Source organism: Numida meleagris, chromosome 4 (assembly GCF_002078875.1).
Source record: "Numida meleagris isolate 19003 breed g44 Domestic line chromosome 4, NumMel1.0, whole genome shotgun sequence".
Taxonomy (NCBI): domain Eukaryota; kingdom Metazoa; phylum Chordata; class Aves; order Galliformes; family Numididae; genus Numida; species Numida meleagris.
The window spans coordinates 84,524,047-84,532,187 of NC_034412.1; the positions used below are offsets into that span (position 1 = coordinate 84,524,047).

The window sequence follows — 8,141 nt, forward strand, 5'->3', positions numbered from 1 at the left end:
TACTTGCCATTGTGCACTGCATGAAAAATAAGAACAAGCCCAAGAACAGCAAACTGCACTAGGACAATAGTTGCATCCTCACAAAGGAGATGGGTTCTAGGTTTTCTTCCTCATTTTGAGTTTTCTGTATAAAATTCATAAGCAGATGTGTGTGAGAATAGAGTCCAAACAGAGCCTCCTCTGAAATGAATTTCTTAGCTTCATACGCACAACCAAGTTCTCCCTCAACCTTTCTCCTTCAGACCTATCAGATACAGAATTTCTTCCTGCACAATGACTCAACTTTACAAGACAAGGTAGGTTGTCTCTCCCTTCTCACACTCTGGTACTAGCCTGAAAAGTAAAACACTCTCTGAAGAGGTGAATGCTGTGGATTTGATTAGTGCCAAGGCTGAAAAGGAAGATGTCAACTCTTAAAACTATTTCCTTCGTGAGCACTCAAATCACTAAACTGTATCATGTACTAAATTGAGTGGTGCCTCTGTGGTGAGTGAAGGTATATAAATAACAAGCAGCCCAAACCTCATGGTGTTGGTGTTCAGTTGCTGACAAATACTAAGCATGCTCAGAGCATACTCTGCAAGTCTTTCTGCTCTGATGGGTTTCTGGAATGCACTGGTCTTCAGTGGAGGAAGTTACGTAACTGCTGGACCTTCCCATCAAGTAAGGAGTCATGCCTACAGAAAAGCTACATGGCAGCTTGCTTGCTTAATCATAGTATTGAATCTGGCATTCAAGTCCCATTACAGGGCCTCTAACCCTTTTGAATTCAGTGGCTTTGTGATATTTTAGCATGGCTCTGAAGATTCATGAGATGTTTCTGAAGACTTTTCTGTCAGCTACCTGCTATTGAACTTCCCAGTTATATGAGCAGAGGAAGCAGTAGGAAGTTGGATTCCCCATCAGAAGCAGATTATATTCAACCAACCCACCTCCTTAACACAAGTCTGTCTTTATTCTTCTGACTGGAAGGAGCTTCGTCAGCTGCTTAGAAAAAAGTTAGAGAGATTCAGACTTCATATAAGCAAAATGAGAAAAAGTTACGACTTCAATCAAGAGGACTGAAGCAGGAAGATGGTAAAGAGCACATGATAAGTGATTGAAAATGACAAGATCAGATGTTCATCATACAACCAGTTACATATCCTTGCATTATGCAGTAGACCTTACAATGAAATGAAGAAAAAAGCTTTTCAAGTTCCTAATGTAAAGAATACATACATCTAAAAATCTATAGCAATAATTCCTCCCCAAGATATAAATAAATAACCTGAAGACACTTGCATTGTTTCCTGATTCTTTTTGCAGCTTGTTTCCACCTACATCATAAGTGGTGATTTTGCAAGTCAGAAGTTTATTACTGAATTCTTCCAGAGACAGCAGCAATTTCTTAGGAACTGTAATTAAGTCCAGATGTGACCTGCAGAACTAGCCTATTAGAAAGTTTGCATCACTAGTTCATTTGCAGAGTTGCATAACAATGTTTTCTTTTTTTTTTTAACTGTATTTGCTGCTGGCCTATCAGTCTAAAATTTCTTAGCTTTCATTTTAATGAGATCTAAAAAAAAAAAAAAGACTTCAATGAAATCAAATCATTTAAAATAGGGAATCTAAACATCTAGAAAGCATAAATATATTTTTAATAGTCCTGATAAGGATGATGCTGTTTTATTTTCTGTACCAGGGATATGCAGTATAGAGGCATATGCTTCGTAGAGATTTAAGTTTTTGTCCTGAATCTATCGTTCCAGTTAAAGCTACAATATTCACACTGTGCAAAAAGATTTTCCTGAGAAATGAAAGAAGAACAAGGTGGGAGAAAGTTAAAACAAATGAAAAAATTGGCTGGCATTTGGAAAAATAAAGTCTCATTAACAGTGTCAAAGTCTAAATATCATTTACATTGTAATATAATGCACGCTGCTAATACCTTAGCAGTTCAAAGTGAACTCAGAACATCCAAAGACTTTACATTTACGCGTCCATTCTTCAAATTGTTATTTTAGTTCTAGGGTGAATGATAAATACTAACGTAGTAAAATAAGATTTGCATTTGCATTTCTAAGACAAGTTTAGATATATTTGACTACCTATTCAATGAACAAGTTTAGAGAAGAACAAAAATTTTGCTGACAGGCTGGTATGAGTTTGACTATGATAAGAGTTCCTGATTTAATATTTATATCTTCACGTGAGCATCAGCTGGAGAGAGTCCATCCTCAACATCTGAGCCTTCAGTCACTTCAAAGTGGATAACTGCTTGTTAAGTCTTCTGTTCTTCGTAGGTATCTCTAGTCCTGTAAATGGTGACAAAAAGCTGTGATAGTGTAATGGCTGTGATCTTAGTTCTGTTTCTCCATTTTCTGCTTGTTCAGTGTTAATATAAAAAGTCAGCCTTACTATAGGTGGCAAAGTGGACTTGTTCTTCCAGTCTTGTAAGAAGGAAAGTCCACAATACTCTAATACTAAGACTCATTCTCAGTCCACATCTTCACTCATGCATAATTCACATTCACCTCTTTCTTCCTGAGATGATATCTTCTTTCTTACGCATTTCAGTCTCTTCTATTAAGAGATGAAATTTTGTAAGGTTCCCTGTGACTTTTTTTTTCCAATAAGATATCATCTTTTCAATAGTAGTACTCCAAATGAAAGCATATTTTTTTTTTCCCCTAAGTGTGAACAAATAAACCTCTCATTCAAGCAATGTTACCAGCAAAATTTCAACTACCCTTGATCTTGAGATGATGGTTTGGTGTAAAATGAGTTAGGAAATCGAAAAAAACAAAGCATATTCTTCTGATTATAAATGCATCTTTGTGTTAGTGATGAAAACAAAACACAAGGGAAGGAAGATCATACACTGGAGACTGGAGAAGAGTCTTCCAAGGAAAAGAGTCAGATAAACTAAGGTTTTATGATTACAAGACGGTATAAAGTGTAGAAACCAGACGTAATGAAAGATGACAAGAATGACAAGACAGCAGATCTAGATGAATAATATCTCAACATTATGAAGGAAATGCAGGGGAAGTAGGAAAGCCTTTGGCAAGTCTTATGGATAGCTCATTGCTGATAGAGGAAGCAGAAGAGGAATGGTGAATGTCTAATGCAATTCAAAGTTTTAAGACAGATCAAAAGAATAAGGATAATTCCAGCTGTTGACTGGATGCTGAAAGCACTCATCTTGGGTGAAGGTCATATAATATTTACAAATATGTTATCTTGCAAAGAATACCTCTCTGACTTAGGCTGTTCCAAGATGTTCCTCTCTATCTCAAACTAAAATAGCAAACTAGTGAATAGCTAAACAATGATGACATTTACTTTGAGGTCTTTTTTAAAAGAAAAAAAACTTTTCTACAGAGGATTATTTTACTGTGAGAGAAAAATATTGAAGTAAATTAGGAAATTGAAAAAGTATAAAGGATTAAGTTATTTTAACAAAAAAGGCTTATGCAGTAGTTAAAGGAGTATTGTCCCTCCTTGTTTTCAAGAAATTCCTCTGATACACTTAAAATAATTTTTTGTGTGTATATGTAATGACACAAAATTGAAGTATAAAAAGCAGTGCAAGAGAAGATGTTGAAAGTGACAAAAGATTAAAAATTGCGAACAAAAAGACATCTACAACATTCAAAGAAAGTAAGATGGAATTTAATGGGACTGATGGTAACTTTGCAGCTTTGAATATCAGCTAATACTGAACACAATGGAAAACACTTTGATGGAGATCTGAGGGTGAAACACATAAGGAATCATAGATAACTCAAAGTCTGTTGGGGATGTGGCAACATCAGGAGAAAAATCATTCTTTTTCTACATTTCTGTACAACAATAGTATTCAATCCTTCATATTGTCAAGAAATGCTATGAAACTATAGGTTTACAATGAAAGTAGGGTGGACAGAAGACATTCATTCAGGAACATTTCCTTTACTGCTATACTCTTAACAAACTAAGTAAAGTAGAAAGGTAGTCCAAACCTTAGTGGTATCTGAAGGAACGTAACACTTCAGCAATACACCAGTATTAATAGTTTCTTCTTTCATAAAGGAAAGAGTAGCTAGTACATATGAACATAGTACATATGCTCATTCAGGGTCCTGAACGATGACAGAGAAGTTTATATTAAACATCTGAGCACTCAGCAAAATGTACAACATTAAATCTTTGGGCTGTGTCTCCATTGGCTCCAGAACAATTTCCTTCGTAGTTTTTCTCCCCATCAAAAACTTGATCAGTTCATTGAATTTGAGACCTACCAGTTAGGTCTACAGATCTTGTTTCATTCTCACTTTCCTTGCTGAAATTTCCCACCAGGTTAAACTCACTTTTCCCCAGAACTCAATACCGAAAACATGACCTTCTGGTACATAATCTCTTTTTTTTCTGAAGGATACAGATAGGTACAGATTGTCAGTCCTGCCCAGAGTGCATACACTATTGTGTGCAGCTTCCTGCACACAGAACAAAGAACCCCAAAAAGGTAGAGGTCACAATCAGGAAACAAAAAAGGAATCTCTTACCCCTTTCTGAGGATCAGGGCTCACCAAACGCTCCAAAGGAGGAAATCACCAAGTAGAGGTACTTCCCTTGTGTCTGCCAGCCCTTATATGAGGTTAGGGAGGAGTGGACACAGGGAATTGCTTCCACCTGTGCTCCCAGGGCTCGCTATGCCCCTTTACCAGGTGCTCTATCACTGGTGACCTAACAGTTCCCATACACCTCCAAAGAACAGAAATAGAAAATTCTGTGACTCTGGGAAAGGAGACTGCCAGATAACTCAAGAAAAACATGAAAACAACCTGAGGTTATCCCAGGTTGCAGATGATCCGTCTCAGACAGACAGGACAACCCTCCAGTATGTTGTCTCACACTTCCTTGAGCTTGTACTGACACAAAGTAAGGTGATATGGATAGGAGATAAAGTGCAAGCTGAGATTTGAGCATGTTCTAATTCTGGCTTCATCTTTTCTTCATTTCATTGATTCAATTCTTATATTTGGGCATCCCATGAAATATACATGAAATATATAAAATACTTGTAAAATTATTTGAAATCTGGTGATTGAAAATGTTTTATTTAAAAACAAAACAAAACCAATATTATTCTGTTAACTGAAAACTTTGCCTCGCATGTATCTTGCAGCTTCCCTTGACAGACAGCTTCTTTGCTCTCAGCTGCCAGGAAATCTTGACCCCTCTCAGAGTAGCACACCCATTCTCTTGAGGACCCACAGCCTGATGTGAGCCATTCAAGGGCCTGCCAGTTCCCTTTCCTTGCAGCTCAGCGGAGTGAAGATACTACTCAAACACTCAATATTGCATGAAAACAAGTGCACAAGTCATGAAGCTGCCAATTCCACACAGGGAGAAAAGGCACATTTTGGGAGGGGCCGGGAGGGGCCCTCCCAGCAATAACATCCAGAGGTTGTTAGTAATTTGCCTTGTGTTGAAAACACACGAGTTCTTTGTGTTATTAAAGAGGCTAGATACTTCTAAACAGCAAGATGGGTGCAGAAGAGCAACATGGACTACACCTCGCTGATACCTGCATGGAAATGGCATCTTCATTTAATTGGAGTCTAGTTTTTTCCTTGTAATTATTTTCCTGACAAACATTTATCAGCCACTTGGCAAATGAATATGGAAGCTTAGTGTCTCATTTGCAGTTTCAAAACAGATTTGTCCATCCACCACACTGCACAGAAGACAAAATGCAAAATAAGGAGCAGCTCTTAGGTTCCTCTCTCCTCCGCTCAAACACAAGTGGCAATGCACCTAAACAATGACAGAATCTGCAAACTTCACTGCTCTTCCCTCAAATGGTAAAAAACAATTCTCTTTGTTCTCAAGAACAGCCATTCCAGTAGACTCTTGCCATGAATACCAGTCTTTATTAGTCCTCTGGGCACTGTGTTTATGGCAGTCTCCCCATCCTTGTTCCTAGAGTTCAGAAATGAAAAGTCACTGGGAGTAATCTAAATCAGGGAGCTTCTAGCTTATACAAAATGTAAAATGCTGTAATTAGTCCTTTTGAATTCTGATCACATTCAGTTTTTAGGTTTCCTTTATTTCTCATTTTATTAGTGTTGGTGACTTTCTTTCAAAAAGAATTGTGGACTTCAAATGCTGATCCAGATATCTACTTTTCACTGGCTTTTACATGCTATTATAGTAGCCTTTCTTGATCTGATATGTGCAATTCAGAAATACATATTCATGTGAGTAACCCTCACCCTAATTCCCCAAGGCATTTAAGGAAACTGAACATCTGACTGAGACTCATCTATGCTGGCCAACTAAGCAGAACTAAGTCCAAGCACATTGTTTTTACACAGATAATAAGGCCTGGCTTTCTTCTGTCTTCAGAAGCTGAATTACTCTTAACTCCAGTCTCATGCAGACAGTGCTTTCCTCATAGCTCTCTTAATTTTAGATAGGGACATGCTGACAGTCTATTGGCTGAATCTGATGCTTTCTGCTTGCTTTCTTCAGTCTCACATACATCTCCCTTTCTGAAAGAGTACCCTGCCAAATCCTTTCAACCATATGTTCCTTGAGCGTTTCTTTACTTTAGGAAGTAACAGATGCTTGCCCTGAGGGAAAAAAAAATAATTTATTTCTGTTACTTGGTTCCAATAAAATAGCAGAGTTATTTTGCTTTAAGGAAAGGGCAACCAAGCCTGAAAGGACACTTATTTTACCTTTAAGAAATATTGCATAAGTAGTTTTTACTGAATAATTTATGAATTTATAGAGAGGAGTTTTTCAAAATAGTTCAAAATGTACACTCATCATAACCACTTTCTTCAGCTTTCCACTAATTAATGCTTCTGAAAATTCTTAATTTTAAGTTTCAAGAAGCATCCATGTTTGGAAGAGTACTTCATTTTATGTTTGCAATGAAATATACATGAACTATTTTATGAATTTTAATGAATCTTTATTAACTTTGGTCAGTTAAAATTATTCATTAACAATTTATAAACACTTCAACCTAGCCCTATTATGCAGCATTATGAACTCTTATGAGAGTGTTTGATACAAAACAGGCATGAGAACAGCTCTGAAATAGGGAACAAAACAAATAATAATCCATAGACTGTCTGCTAGTTCAAAAGCTTCTGCATATGCCAATAACACACTTCTCTCAAATTAAACTTTCAGCAGGCTCATAGTATTATGTGAGTGGGTCTGCAAGGAAATAGTCATGTCTAACTTCATACCCTAGACAGTGCTACTGTCTCGATCTGGAAACAATCCCATGTAGGAGTTATTGAGTTCACCTAATGCCGGCCCCACTGTAAAATACAATCTGGGATTAAGGTTCGATTATGTTCATTCATTCATTTTGAAAAAAGTAATTTACTGCATATCACTTATGGGCCTTGGAGTTTTCTTGGCAAATCTGAATGGGATTCATTTTGTAAAAGAAGTACCCTCTGAATTAATCCATGAAGCAGGTATAAACACTGTGAGTATGAAACAAATTTCCTTAAAAACTAGGCTTTAAAGTCCAAGCATGTCCAACCCACAGCCTGCAGGCTCGACATGGCCTGGCACAGCCCGCTGTGCAGCCGCCCTCTGCCCTGTGCCATCATAGTGGCAGCTCTGCCTGGGCCCAGCCAGGCCCCTCAGCACCAACAGAATATTGGTGCGCTATGAACCCCATCTGGGCTGGAACCAGGGCACGGGGTACTGTGCAGTGCCAGCTCAAGTTTTGGAAAATAAGATGATGGATTTTGATACACTGGCTGAACACAGCCCTGGGACCAGCAAAAATACGCTGCCGTTCTTTCTGTTTTGATAAAGGAATTTGTGAAGAGATTTCAAGATTGCTGAAAAAATAATCAATTTTTCTGATTATTTGCGACAGCATTTCAGTTGACATAAATACATTACTTGTGAATTTTCAAATTGAATGTATAGAGTTGCAATTAAAAAATGGATCATGTCTCTTTGCCAGACTTTCATAAGCCCTCTTTTACCAGAGAGACATATCCATCACTTCACAATCACGCCTTATTCGTGTAGCCACTTGTTGGCAGTACATATGTTCTTGAACAACTATTTTGAAGGATGAAGAACGTAAAGGAAGAGTAAAATTTCATCAGAAAACTCCGATTAAAACCCTG

General features: G+C 37.5%; 1 long non-coding RNA gene across 1 annotated transcript; it reads right to left on the reverse strand.

The window, feature by feature from the left end:
* LOC110398991 lies at positions 940 to 4,635 on the reverse strand. The gene is made up of 2 exons (XR_002438797.1): positions 4,530 to 4,635; positions 940 to 2,297 (listed from the first exon to the last, which is right to left on the reverse strand). It is a non-coding gene; the product is annotated as an uncharacterized LOC110398991 (long non-coding RNA).